Here is a 15082-nt window from a genome sequence, read left to right as displayed (position 1 = left end):
GGGTGTTGGTCACGTGGACGGGGACGTGTGTCGCATCGCGTGCAGCAGTGGGCAGAAAACGTCGTAGAAATCAACATTAATCTAATCATTTTACGAGCTAAACAATTAATGAAGCTATTTGGTGATCTGCGCCCTTATGAATAGGTCATAAAAATGTCAAATTCGCCGGGTTGCGCATGCGCTCAAGAGCCGAGTACGTAAGCATGGTCTCTGTGATGAACAGCTTATAAAAGAAATTTTTGATTACATAATTCAGGACTAAAGTACTGTGTTTTTCTGAAATGAAAGATAGCTTGAGATCTTATGACATGTCCAGTCGTGCTGCGAACAATAGAAGTTGTATCGCTGCGTTTGAGGTGACAGCAATTGAATTATGACAGCGTGATCCAACAGTTAGTTACAGTCTGCTGCATGCATTAATGATTGTCAAGATTGTGCACGGGAAAAACACATTTTAAGCTTATCTCTGCTCTGCCAGCCACCCGAGTGCTCAGGCTTGACCCAACAGCAACTAGCCAGCGCCCAGCCCCCAGTATCAACACCGGACTCTATTGTGACTGACTGTGAGTATATTGTTTCCCCTTATAAAAATAATATCATTTTCTAATTTACAAATTACAGTAAGTTACTGATATGTGTGTTTTGCATAAAAAGAAGTCTGAAGTTGAAGACTGAAGTGCAAGTGCCGACCAGTCCAAGTGCATGCATGCAAAGTAAATTTTTATTACTTCCGTGGTCCGGGTACGTGCTGTTGAATTGCGATTGCGTAGAAGTGACAAGGTCGCCTACTACATGTACGCGCCGCGCCAACGACCAATGGGTCAACCTAGTCACGATTATTGCACTTTCAGTTTCCCACGCGTTTGAGCGGGAATTGGATTGCGTGCTTTTTCGATGTCTAGTGAGCAAATTTCTTCAATATTTTGAGAAAATGATGTCAAATTTTCTATTCTATATTGTTTGGTAATAATGTCTTTTGCCAATAGTATGTTTAAAGTTGTAATTTTGTGTTTTGATCGCAAAGATCGGATATTTTCGTTCGATTAATTCTGAACCCTTCGCAAGGGTGCCGATTTCGCAGAACTTTGACGATAATTTTGCCTTTTGGACACTAAAATGCATTCGATCCTTAATTTTGTTTCAACCGAGTCTTAAGTTAAATTAGCAAGCACAATAAGGTTGGTATTTTATATACATTGATAAAATTTTAAAGATTTTTTTTTAAGTTTCTAAACGGCGCAAATCGGTAAGTGTGTATTTCCCATTGACATCCAAAATGGGAAGTACGAGTCTGATGGACATAGGAACGGCGTCCATGAGACTCAGCGAGTCTAGGCAGGCCTGCGACACTCCGGCACTTGTTGGAAGACATATGGTACAGCAGACAGTACATGTACAATGTGATTTTCTCATTTATAATTAGGATTACGTCATTGCCAGAGCTTGTTTATTTGTTCATTAGAATGATTGACAGCGGTGGGGCGGACTTATACGCTTTGTACCGCTCACAAAACAAAGCTCTGGCAATGGCGTAATCCTAATTATAAATGAGAGAATCACATTGTACATGTACTGTCTGCTCACTCTGCTGTATTAGATGTCTTCAGCTGCGGTATAGCACGGTATAGGCAGTTTGCAGAGAGTGTCGCTTCTCTACCTTTATTTTCTCTGGTCTAGGTCAACCGGCTTGTTGTCAAGTCCGGCGTTGATCAACCAATCACGTGATTGTTTATTCTTCTGTACGCTCGTCTACGCTGGGCGCACAGCTCGAACCACGAAAATAATAAAGAATTAACTTTACTAGTCTAAAACTTAGAATAGAAATTCATGCATACACACAATACATGACACATGTCATGATGCATGAGAATTACTATCAATATCATGACTATCATCATGATCATTATTCATATTATCGGGTGTACAATTGATCGAGAAATATAAATTTATATACTAATTTACTATCCACAACGACACAATATTAGTTACTGTGTGGACATGGTGGATAGAAGATAGAGTGTGGAACTATGATACAATCATTGCCAATTTTCAAACGTATTTAAACAATTCTTTAAAAATGTAAAAATTAATTTAAATTGTAATCTTACGGAATATTCTGGTGTTGTGTATATTTCGATTGCAAATAGTCAGTGGAATCAAACAAGTTTCTAAGTTTTCAGAGTGGAAGTTACTTACTTGATTTATCTATTACCGATTACGCTATTCAACGCGAGTCATCACTTGAATGGATTTAATCAGTGCAGTCCCTCAAACACGGCCTTTGATGTTTATGATCGTTATGCGACAATATCGATCATCTATTTTAAAATCTAATTTAAAAACCAACCCCCCCCCCAGGTGACCCGTACCGGAAATGGATGGTACATACATGTATTAGTCAGTGTTGTAGTCAAGACCTCTATGTCCGAGACCGAGACCAAGACCTGCCCGTCCGAGATCGAGACCGAGACGGCGAGACCAAACCTTCCGAGACCAAGACCACCCCTTCCGAGACCGAGACCTCTAAGTTCCGAGACCAAGACCGAGACCGAGACCTTGGTTTAATCCCGGGGGATACTCAAGTTTGGTTTGGGTAGGGGTGTGCAGCTGGGAATTTGAAAGGAGACCCATCAATGTACCAATTTTTCAAGAAAATGGACCCAAATTTAACAAAATGTGTCTTAATTTTTGCAACTTTTCCTCCAAATTTTGTGAAAATTTCAAAAATTAAGACACATTTTGTTAAATTTGGGTCCAAATACCAAATTTGGTCTAGAAAAAAGGAGGTCATTGATATACCGAAAGGCTGAAATTGCTACCCATGTTTGCAGCACGTCCCCCATATGGCCATTGAGTACCCCACCCCAGCTTAATCATAGTGGCGGCGAAAGCATTAGCATTTTTGATTATGAAATCAAATTTAAAGCTCACATCCGAACATGCTCACTTTTGAGTCCTTTATAACTCCACATATTGTTAAATCCCTAACCTCATACATGTCAGTATCATAAAAATGATTTCTGTATCTTTATTCTTAACAAGTTCTTCAACATTCATTGAAATTTAGGGTAAGGAAAAAGTAATGATCAACAACAGAAAGTCAAATCTTTTTCTTCAGGTCTCGACAGGTCTCGAACTCAAAAACGTCCGAGACCGAGACTTTTGAGGTCCGAGACCGAGACTTTTGAGGTCCGAGACCGAGACTTTTGAGGTCCGAGACCGAGACCTTGACATCCGAGACCGCGGGTCTCGAGATGGTCTCTCGAGACCGAGACCTGGTCTCGAGACCTACAACACTGGTATTAGTACCCTTTTGCATCGGTTACATGATCTTCAATTGCGTCATTGTGTTGCCAAGTTCATGTTGATTTACTAGCGAAAACCTGATCGAATTCCCTCATTTCCTTCCAAAGTTACGGTGAATTTATGTACTTTTTCTGATCGTGATTTATACTGGCGGGTGTCTGCGGGACTTTTAAACCAGTGGAAATGATTTGGAAAGGTTTTCCAAGACTGGCAATGTTGTTTAGTACAATCCGCCAAGCTTGGCCATAAGAAATATTGGCGTTATAAAATTACCGGAAATGGTTTTCCTTTGTTTATGGTCAAGGCCACAATGCTTTGTGGGTAAAAATGATGTCATTCTGCTTAGAAGTTGTGATAACGGCGGTTCAAAACCGGCTAATAGATAAATAGATAAGAAGCTTAGCAAATCGATAGTGCACCATTCATACCAGATTGCTCAGTATCGACTCATAACGATCTAGTACAAAGGGAACTGGGTTCGTGGATAGCTCGATGTTATGACAAACCGACAATTAAATTTTCTGAAATTGAATTTGGACTGGAGTGACAACATCGATAGTCTCCTTCACAGCCGGTTTCTGTTGTTGGTTACTGTCATTGGTTACACCCTCCTCCCCCACGAATCACACATCTTTTTACTTCAGTGTGTAGGCTCAAAAAATCTATGAAAATGATCTCCTTGGATTTGCAAATCAGACTTTATTTTAAAACAAGTGGTCACAACCTACATCAACCCGTTTGGACTAGGAACATGCATTTAATTATTTTACAACGTATGTAATGGTACAGTTATGTTGTTTGTTTATCATCATTATAGTTGATATAAGGCCATGTGTTTTGAACTTGCCACCCTTAGCGTTACTCACTCGTTATACATTTTTGAAAAGCTGAAGGAAAAAGTAATTTAAATATACACATTTCAACTCATTGTACAGGGTGACCTTGAAGTTATACAGGGTGGAATAAAAAAAATCCAAATAAAAAATGGGTCACTTAATGTATTGCTTATTACTAACTTGCAGTTATAAACTGAAAGTAAACAACATTGATTTGGTTAGAGGTTAGGGGGAGCCTACTGACTTTGGAAGAAACAAAATCACAGCTGTTTGGCAATCTCGGATTACAGGGTGTCCCAAAATATGTTCAAATTTTTTTACAATTTAACATATTTTTAACTGAAACATTTTACCCTAACCCATACAAAAAAAAAAAGTAAGTCCATATTTAGATTCCTCATCAAATTTCCTCTCAGAAAATGTAAACTTTGACTATGATAGGATAAGTAATTAAAAATTTACAGCAACTTTTAGATTTTGAAGACATCCGCATTGCTTACTATAGGCCTACAGACAGTGTTTTTAAAATATGAAAACGGGTAGTTTTGTACATAAAAGTTTGCATTTTATAGACTAAACCAATCATAAAGAGTTCAAAATGATTAAAAACAATTAGCAGATTTAATAATCTTTCAAAAGAGCTCTTAACCATGTCTGTAGCCCAAACGGATGCAAAGATATGATCAGTTGATTCAACGCGCACAGCGCCACACACACTATTTCCCATAGACTTTGCACATACCGCCACCGCCTCATCCGCCTCATCAACCACCTCGGTCATTCTGAACTCAAACAACTCTAACTCCACTATCTTAGGTGATACACAGTTCTCCTTTGGATGTCTGTTAGGGCACTCATTTAGCTACAAAATGACACCAAACACACTTCAGTACCTTTTGTTTAAGCAGAGATATATAACAATTTTAAATGAGTCTCGATATTTGGACAAGCGTAACAAAACAACCATTTTTGGGTGGCGAGTTCAAAACGCGTGGCCATAAGCAAAGTCAGAAAGTAGCAAATGGAAGTCATTAAAAGTTATTTTAAAAGAGAAAATCCAAAATAAAAATAAAATAATTAAATATTTTGCAATTCTCTACTTCGGACGCGCACGGGAAACAGGAAACTCAGAAAATTGTTAAGGGCCTTATTGCCAAATTTCTGAGCCTGATTGAACACTTTTGAGCTGTTATTAATTACAACTAATAAAAAGGTTCACAGATCGCTGCAATTCAGTTTAATAACTGCTGCTGGATTCTGGCAACTTTTAATTAAACTTAATTAATTAAAAATAATTAAAATTATTTTACAAGAATTTTCAGATTCTCCCCCATTAATTTAGTTAAGGCGCAAAAAATATGATAACTTTTGATCAATCTCTGCAAATCAGACTTTGATTATCACCAAATTTCTGAGCCTGGTTGAACTCTTTTGAATTTGAGCTTTTTGATACAACCAATAATAATTCACAGATCACTGCAATTCAGTTGTACTGCCACTGGGTTCTGGCAACATTATTTTGCAAGAATTTTTAGATTCTCCACCATTTACTTACTATCTATAGGCTCAAAAAATCTATGAAAATGATCTCTTGCAATGCAAATCAGACTGTGATTCTCACCAAATTTCTGAGCCTGATTGAGCTCTTTTGAGCTCTTTGATACAACTAATGAAACGGTTCACTGCAATTCCATTGTACTGGGCAGTTTATTGTGATAACAAATAACAATAGGTACGTTCACACCAAGGGTTTTTTGTTTTCAGTGCGGTACTGGAGGGGAAATCCACCGTGTGGACTGTCTTGAGCATTCCAATCCTTAAGTTATTCGCAAGAACTGCAGCCAAAACAAAAAAAATACACCAAAACGTAATTTTTTCTTGCATTAATAATGTTGTATTATCATTGATACATAAATACAGATGGTTTTAATGGAAATCTGTATTGGGAACATATGGGATTTGTCAAAGATTTAATGCAGTTATAAACTCCTTATTCGGTTTGTATTTTGCATACCCTAAAGAAAATACAAAAATGTGTTCAAGGGGCACGTTCGCCCTTTTGAGGATGAGGCATGTTCGCCCTATATCTTCCCCGGGCGGACTTACCCCAAGCTGCAGGGCGGACCTGCCCCATCAGCGTATTATGCAAAATATTGATAATTATACCATTAAACAAGGTAAAACTGCTGAAAAGCATGTTTTTTAAAGTTATGTGGTATCAGTATTATTCATACCACCGTTTATGTCCTAATCAATAATCCCCCTGAAGTTGTAAACACGATACGTTCAAGCTCACTTTGGACCCCTACATTTTACCCTGACCCGACCCCTGCAACAAATTTAGTGATTCCCCAGAAGAAAATGAATGCCCTTTATACTCTTGCTAAATGTTTGCATTGAATATGTTATTGTTAGGCGATGTTTAAACTTTTTTTTGTGATTAGGGTGAACTTATGGACGAACCTGCCCCAATATGGGGCAAGTTCGCCACTTTGCAAAACGTTTTTGTTTGCTCTATCCTGTTGCTATTGTAAGGCCTATAGTTCTGGGATTGTGGTCGTATATAGCTAAGACATAGGGCTTTCACATGGGCTAATCAGGTCATCCCTAACCTTAACATTGACATCGCTAGGCTGGTCAGAAAAAAATAGGGCGAACACTCCCCGCTCTCCCCTACATGTACGTGCAGTGGTTTTAATAGTGAGATTTAGGTTTTTTTTTACATTGAGCATTATTTGAAATTTTAATGGTTGCATTAAATTTATCATGAAAATCTGGTTCGATCCAAAGGAAAATATATGTTTTATAGCCAAAATATTACAGTAATTCGATAAATATAATGATATTTGGCCTAAACTTGAACTCATTTGAAATGAAATGTCAGTTTTTATTGAGTAAAGTATGACTTTTCCACTCGTCCATTAAAGCTTGCAATGCTGCTGAATTCTGCACTTTGGCGAAAATGGACCGAACTTTTATGGCATAAAGCAACATTTTTACAGTAAGTGCACTGCTTGGAAACAAGGTGCGCTTATAAATCGCCTTTTCAAAGTGATTTAAGGTGAGCTCTATGCGCGCGATCGCACTCGCGCGCCTTAAAATGCATTGACTGGTAATTCTGAAAAGGTTCATTCAGAAATAAGGAAAAATGAGATCACTAGAATGTTCAAACATTGATATTCAAGAAAAAACAACAATAATACAAAAATAGCGACTAATGTCTAGAAACACTGTTTTTAATTGTTATGTAAATTAGAATTTTAATTCAATTTTAATGAATTATTTTTAATTCAATTGATAAGCAGGAGCATAAGTTATTGTACCTATTGATGAAAATTTGGTCTTGATAGCTTGTTTAGTTTTTGAGATACATATTTTTAACCTAAGAAATTAAATATCACAGGTTGAAAAAAATAGAAATTTTTAATAATAGAAATAGCTGGATGAAAAATAATAAAAAATAAAAAGAAATAAAATTGCGCATCTCCAAATTAACATCTTAAAATTATCGAAACTCTTGGACCACAGTACCGATTTCAGTCAAACAAAGAGCTAATGAGAGTACTCAATCTCCCCTTTCCTTTATAATTAACACTTCAAAAATGCACTAATTCTATCCCTTAATTATTTGTCTCATACCTTAAGGTAGCTAAGCTTTAACAGTGGCGACATGGCAGAAGCATTAAAAAAAAATTGTGTGGAAAATGTTACCCTATTTTGACCCAAAACACAGTGTTTGTTTGAGGGCTACAAAATAGTGACTGATAGGCTATAAAACATGTTGATGTTTCAGATACCTTAGCTTTTTGGCCGGCACCAGGCACCATGTAATTTTTCAACTGATTTTTTTTAAAGGTGTCAAATTAAAAATGCTCAGTAGCATGAGCGGCTTAAAACAAGACCCACCGCTAAGCATTTTGAATGATAGTCCCCTTTTTATGCTGTTTTGCCTAGTACTACAAAGGCACAGGGCAATTACTGCACTATAATTTTTTCTAATATTAGGACATTTAGGAGGGATGTCCCCAGGGGTATCGTTAACCCCCGATCAGGGGTGAATGATCCCCTAAATTTAAAAAATATTTATTTCTCGGGGTGAACTCTGACCCTCTACTTTTGGACCTAACTCCTAACCTGACTACACTGCAAAATATTTGTCACCCCCGAGATTTAATTTTCACCCCATGTATTTGGATTTTCTGCAAGCTCGAGAGTGAAAAACACAGGAAAACAACCCTCGACTTTCGGGCCTTAATGCTACCCCTGGAAAAGTTTAGGTTGGATGTCCCCCCCTGCTTCCACCACCTATGGAAGTTATCAGGGCAAGATTTGTTTATACATTAGATAGGGACTATTAATCTATAAAATTTTCATGCATTATATTGTACTCACAGACAGACCTTGCAAGTGATGTGAGTCTATTTTTATTATCAAATTATGAAATCAGAACATGGCAAGTCCCTAACTAGCTCTCATTGTTTCAAAACATGTCCAGGGTTGCCAAGCCTGTGATTTTGGTAGCCCAGTTGGGTGAGTTTTTGATATAAAAAAATTCTGTCCCAAATAATGAAAACCACTGGTTGAGAAAAAAACTGACGACTGTTCAAATTAGCTCACTTCCGGTAGTTTCCTGTCCCATAGAAACCAATGGTTTAAGGGAAAATAAGCGACTTTTTGATCAATATTCATCTGACTCACGATTCTGGTTGATTTTTTTGCCAATCCTGCAGATGTTGAATTTTTAATTTCTCAGGTGGACAGCACATCTGTGCAGGATAGAATAAAAGCAAACAGAGAAGTTTACACTTCCACCCACAATGCATTTCTTCTATTTCAATAATCTGCACTGATTTACAATCCAGTGCAAACTTGTACAGAGCACATCTAAAGCTTGCAAATTATGTTTACCACGGTACTATATTCGTTCCATTAACTGCCCAGGGCAGATCTAGACTGTCCCACAGTCTCGGTTCGGTCCGGCCTGGATATTATGGAACGATAGGCCTACATAATAACATAATAGCCTATCAAAATATGCCATAGTTCACCCCCGATTCTAAATACACAGCGCCCAAAACCCATTCACAGCGCCCACAACCAATTCCTCTTTCTACACAAATTGATGCCACTACACTAATCACACCTCCTATATTGAACGCTAAATTTCAGTGACCGCTCCCCACGCCGAGACTGTTCAAGTGTTAGAGATCTCACTTCCAAAAAATCGTTCAACTAAGCCCGTGATTCTGGTGTCAATTATATGATAGCCCCGCCCCAGTTTCAATTCAAATATGGTAGCACAAAGCTATGCTGCGTATGTAATGCGCTGCGCTGGAGATCGAGCTTGGGACACTTGTAAACAACTGAACGGTATTGAGCTCATCTGGCACGCGTACGCGGTCTGGAGACATGGTATGCGCAAGGCAACAATAAGTTCACTGCATAAATAAATCCTATTTGTAACAACCTGATTTATTCATGAAAAGAGCTACCCCCATAAAACTTTTTGGTATAGCCTGTGTGACCTTCGACACAAGAGTTCTTTTGTTGTTCTCTGCATCAGTGGTTAACAATACATCATTAAATACTAGCTACTGATGAAGAGTACAACAAACTAAATCTTGTTGTCAATGTTTTACTGTCACACAGGTATGTTAATTTGTTAAACTTTTATTAATATTTGTTAACAGTAACTTTATATTTTAGATGACATATCTTGGTAAGATTTAAGATTAAGGTATTTTGGCATTATGAAGAAAGATGAAATTTAAAGACAAAGATCTTCTGTTTCCGCCTACATGGAATATAACTATGTTCTAAGACGATCTTGCGCTCACCTAAAGAGGTATGTTATCAGTTTAAAGATATTATCAGTTTTGCATTTAGATGTAGATTTATCATTAATTTGATAAGATAAGAGTATTGTTTAGTTTAGATTTTAGACACTTACAAAATATCTAAGTGTAATGTATTTTGTATATATGGCCTACCTATAGGCCATATTAGGAGATATTAGGTTAATAGTATTGCCATAATTAGCACCCAAAAGTCCTGTCTAGTCAGAACTTCATCTAGGACTTTTGTTCAGATTATGTAAGAAAGTCACAATATGGGCTTAATAAGTGTTATCTAAGCAATATGAAAACACCCAACCATGCATAGTGATGAGACCTTCACTTTCTATTGAAACTCGTTTGGCCATGCTTAAGGTAGTATGAACGGCTACGGTGTCATGCTCAGATTTTTTGAAAATTATACAGCATGTGGAGATGGGTGAGAAAAACTCACCTGCCCATAGACTTTACACACGGCATGTTTTTGGCATGTTGCCAAGTTCTTCAAATCAGCTCAATTTTTGAAAACAAGTAATTTGTTTAAATGTGATTTTCTCTCCTTTATACCCACTACATAAATCTGGTTTTTAATTTATTTTATTGCAAAAACACTAATTAATAAAGGACAGCAATTTTTTCTAAGATATTGGCTTTAACAAAGGAGATATAAAATGGTAATGTTAGTACTTTTTTCAATTTTCTTGACTTTTTCTAGAAACACTAAATTACCTAAATTCTAGAATTTTTTTTGAGCCAAATATAGGTCCAATTTCAACAAACAAGGTGTCATATGAAAGGTAATCAAATTTAGAAAATTCTCTCGCCAGCTTTTTTTAATTAAGTGTTTCTATTTTAAGTTATAGGTGTTTCTAAATTTCCCTAAAATCAAAAATTTAAAAATTAATTTTCTAAAAAATTAAACACTTTATCCAAAAAAGCTGGCGAGAGAATTTAGATATTAAGCTTATACACCATCCCTGAAAGTTTGAAAACCATATCACACTCCATGTTGGTAAAAAAAATTATAATGTGGAAAAATTTAGGTAATTTTCAAAAAATAAAGAAATACATAAGAAATGGTAAAATTTTTACGAAACTCTAAAAATAGGTGGAGTGAAGACTTATCTTTAGTTTGCTCTTAAGTTTTAAATTAATACACAATTCCTATTTGCTATTGTGGCTATTTTCCTGCAAGCTTGATTAGCCGTTCATACTACCTTAATCCAATATTTGCAAATAAAAGGCTAGGTAGTTTATTTGAAGATGGTTAAAAAGTGGAATTTAGTCTTTTGTTAAATTGTCATATTATGATAAGGGATTTGCATTTTAGCTTGGAACTTCTCTATATTATTAGTGTACAGTGTGGCAGGGTAATATAACTCATAAGGAAGTGATGTTATTGTAAATAAGAAATTCAGTGATGATGTCATAGTAACAGAATACATGTAGAAAGACCATAATTACAAGTAGTAATTGATGCTATAATATTAATTATTATGTTTAGATAGTGAATATAACTGGGCAATTCCACGGTAACTCGTGCTACACTTTTGGGTGTCCTTTTACATAATTTGTGCTCCAGCTTTTAAAATTATTTGATTGGAATCTTTATTTTTTGTATTTTAATACCCAACATTCAAGGCTAGATCCTCATAGTATTGCTAATTCAGGATATCAACTTTTGTACGTATGGGACAGCTGTAAAAATCGGTAACTCGTGCTACGAGCTGTGACATGCTTAAAAATCACTCATTTTTATTTTGATGGTGTTCTAAAACAAAAAACACTAAAGTCTTATTTATTATATGATAAGCAATTGCTATGATAAGGTTTGTTTTGGTATACATTAGAAAGTTGTGCCCCTCATAGTTTTACATTGACTGGCAAAAACATGGTAACTCGTACTACGGTAACTTTCGTGCTACAGTTTGTCCGGTCATATATAAAATGGTATTGTTCATCTAAATGTCAAATTTTTGATAACAATTCCTCAACAACTGGTGTAATGATCAAATAACTCAATCTATGTACAAATAACCCCCAAATAACCCATCTATGTACAAATAACACTATTCAGTGTATGTATCAGCATTCAGCATACAATGTACAATGTACCACACACATTACATACATACATCGGGACATACATCCCAGCATTACATACATGTACTTTAAAGTAAAATGCATTGCTTCATCCTGTTTGGCTATTTCATCATACTAGGGCTAAAATTTAAACAGTTAACTTGAACAGTCAAGTACAATTGATAAAACTTTTATTTCCAGGTTATTGGACCCTAAATTCGTTCACAAAACTTGTAATGTTCATAGTTATTTACAATGATCGGCTAGAGTTTTTTTTTAATTGCTTTCTGAGGTATAGAATGTTTGGTCATCTTTTGGTTGAGACTATTTCCTGTGATTTCTTGCTAATTTGCTTGGTGCATTACTGAAATACAATTTGCCTGATTTCAATCACTTCACCTTGAAAATGAGCCTCATTACACTCAACAACCAATTTCCTACACAAATCTCAGTATCATCAATGTCACTAGTGGCTGTTAATCTCAGGATTTCCAATACCTGTATTAATTGATTGGTTCTTAGGCTAGAGATCCTGGGGGGGGGGACTAAAATTTTGGTTGCATCATTTTGACCAGACCTGTATTAATTAGTGGGATATAAACTACATGTATACATGTAGCATGTTTTTTAGAGAGACTGTACAAAGTAAAGTCTCAAAAAAGGACTTTATTGGTGTGTGCAAAATTTGGTATTTACACTATTTTTGCACATGATCGGGGTGGAAACTGGCTCCTTGAACCTTTTCTCTATCTTTGCCTTCCATATTTTTACTTTCATTTTCCTGTTAGCAGGTTAGGAGGGCACTTTTCTCTTTAATTTTTGGCCCCACATATATGTGTGCTTGCCTGGTTGTTTGTTTGTTTCTTTCTTTGTTTTGCTATCCGGGGGAAGTAAATTCACTAATCCGCTGTGCAGCTCCAACACAATACATGTAACTACAAACTTGGTACCGGTATGGTGAAAGGATAATGGTGGCTTGATGTGCTGTGTAGTTTTTTGTTATGTTATTTGCATACATGTATTTATGAATATTAATGAGCTTATTTGCGAATTTTGCCTACATTTTCATTAATCCACTCTGCAGCTTAAACGCAATAACCAATCAACTTCAAACTTGGTTTGGTTGGATATGGTGGCCTGATGTGCTGTATAATTTTGTGTCATTATTTGCATATTTATGAATATTAATGAGCTTATTTGCATATTCCATATTATTTTTATTTACAAACCTTTGTTAATGTTATTTACACACTTGTGTGTGGGGGGTGGGGGTGTGTGTGTGGGCACCTTAATTACGAACTGCATTTATTTGAGTTTGTCATGGGGCAGTCTGCCCCTTACTCCCCCCCCATTGGCTACACTGTTGCTAGAAAGCTGTTACCATGGTCACATATAAATGCATATTCATGTAGTTGGGAGATCCTCTATTGCTGCCAAGTGGTAATTGCATTACCTTTGCTGGTACAGGGGGAAGTGGGCTATGGTAACTCGTGCTACATCGGTAACTCGTGCTACTGGTAACTCGTGCTACAGTTCTTAATGGGTCATTATTATGTGATGGATAGTGTTTTGTATATTAATTTCCTATTTTTACTCAAGGCACTACTAGTAGAAGGAAAATAATAAGTGGCATCAACTAAATTGCCAACATTTTGTAAATATATAAAAAAATGCATCTTTCGGTAACTCGTGCTACACCATATTTAGTGCTATGAAAACACAATGAAAGGAAAAAATTAGCGGGGGACTATTCAAAATGTGATGGATATTTCTTGAAGACCATATTTCATAGATATAAAATGTATCAAATTAAAAAGAAAAGTGCCCCTGTGTAATAAAATAGGCCCATTTGGAAAATATCTAAGTTGAACAGGATTTTTCGACTAAAAATACACTCTCCGAAATTTTTTTTTTTTTTTAAAGAAAATGTTAGAAAAATGCCGAAAAAAGTTTAGAACTTGAACATTACATCTGTTTGGAATAATATGAAAGTTAAAAAAAATACATAGAGGCAATTTTATTTTTTTGAGTCATGTCCACTTTTGCTTGGAATTGCCCAACTTTATATGTTAGTAATAAGAAACTAAGTATTAATAAGTAAAGAAGAAGCATAAATATTTAGATTAAGATGTACTTAAATTTACAAATTTCATATTCAAGTTATTGTTTTGCTCCAGAAATTCGAATGCATAATTAATTATAACATCCTAAATTACTTGACTTGCAACAATTAGTTGATAATCAATACTATTGTCATATTTAATGATATCATTTGGAATTAAGGGGGTACTACACCCATTGATTTTGTTTTGCATTTTTTTGCATTTTGTGAAGAAATTACAAAAAAAATTGGACAAAGTGGTATGCAAAATGAAGGGGCAAATCTTCTCGTTTTATTGGTGGTATCGGTATCAATGTAGCTTACATGCTTTTACAGATAGAAGCCAAAAGGAGGTACATCACTGATGATTTAAATTCACTTCATTTTGGAAAGCTTACTATCAACGGATTTCGTTAAAATTTTGGATATGTGTTGCTAACACATTAGGGAAATAAAGTTGATATGTAAAATGGGAATAAGTGGTTCCTGATTTCTTTTATGACTTCATGAACTTGGTGCTCCACAACTATCAAAAAAGGAACTGGTTAAAATGCTTCTATTTTCAATGTTGAGCTATATTTTGTATTTTTAACTTGCGACATTATTGCACTGAAACTTAATTAAGCCATAGGTAACAGGTTACAACAACCATACTACAGCAATGATGAAAAAATTGTATTTCTTGTCACCTATACAACCATATTGGGTAGTTTTCCGTAAGCTTAACGTTTGTGATTTTGGTAACTATTTTATATTTATTTGTGAAATCCGTCTCAACTAGGCATTCTAAATTGTACTCACCATTTACATCCCAAGGTATATTAGTATATCCACCATGCACTTCTCGATATATATCCAGTTAAAGACAGAATATCAAAATTATGCCTCATATGATATCACAGACTCTCACAATTTTGACCCTG

General features: G+C 35.8%; 1 protein-coding gene across 1 annotated transcript in view; it reads left to right on the top strand.

The window, feature by feature from the left end:
• Window positions 1–220: 220 nt before the first annotated feature.
• LOC140146363 (GDP-D-glycero-alpha-D-manno-heptose dehydrogenase-like) overlaps window positions 221–15082 on the top strand; it is a 43032-nt gene continuing 28170 nt past the window's right edge. Inside the window, exon 1 of the mRNA XM_072168185.1 lies at window positions 221–563. The gene's annotated coding sequence lies outside the window, so the exon portion shown is untranslated. The remainder of the gene's footprint in view (window positions 564–15082) is intronic.

This window comes from Amphiura filiformis, chromosome 2 (genome assembly GCF_039555335.1).
Source record: "Amphiura filiformis chromosome 2, Afil_fr2py, whole genome shotgun sequence".
Classification (NCBI taxonomy): domain Eukaryota; kingdom Metazoa; phylum Echinodermata; class Ophiuroidea; order Amphilepidida; family Amphiuridae; genus Amphiura; species Amphiura filiformis.
This window is presented reverse-complemented; position numbering and strand designations above follow the sequence as displayed.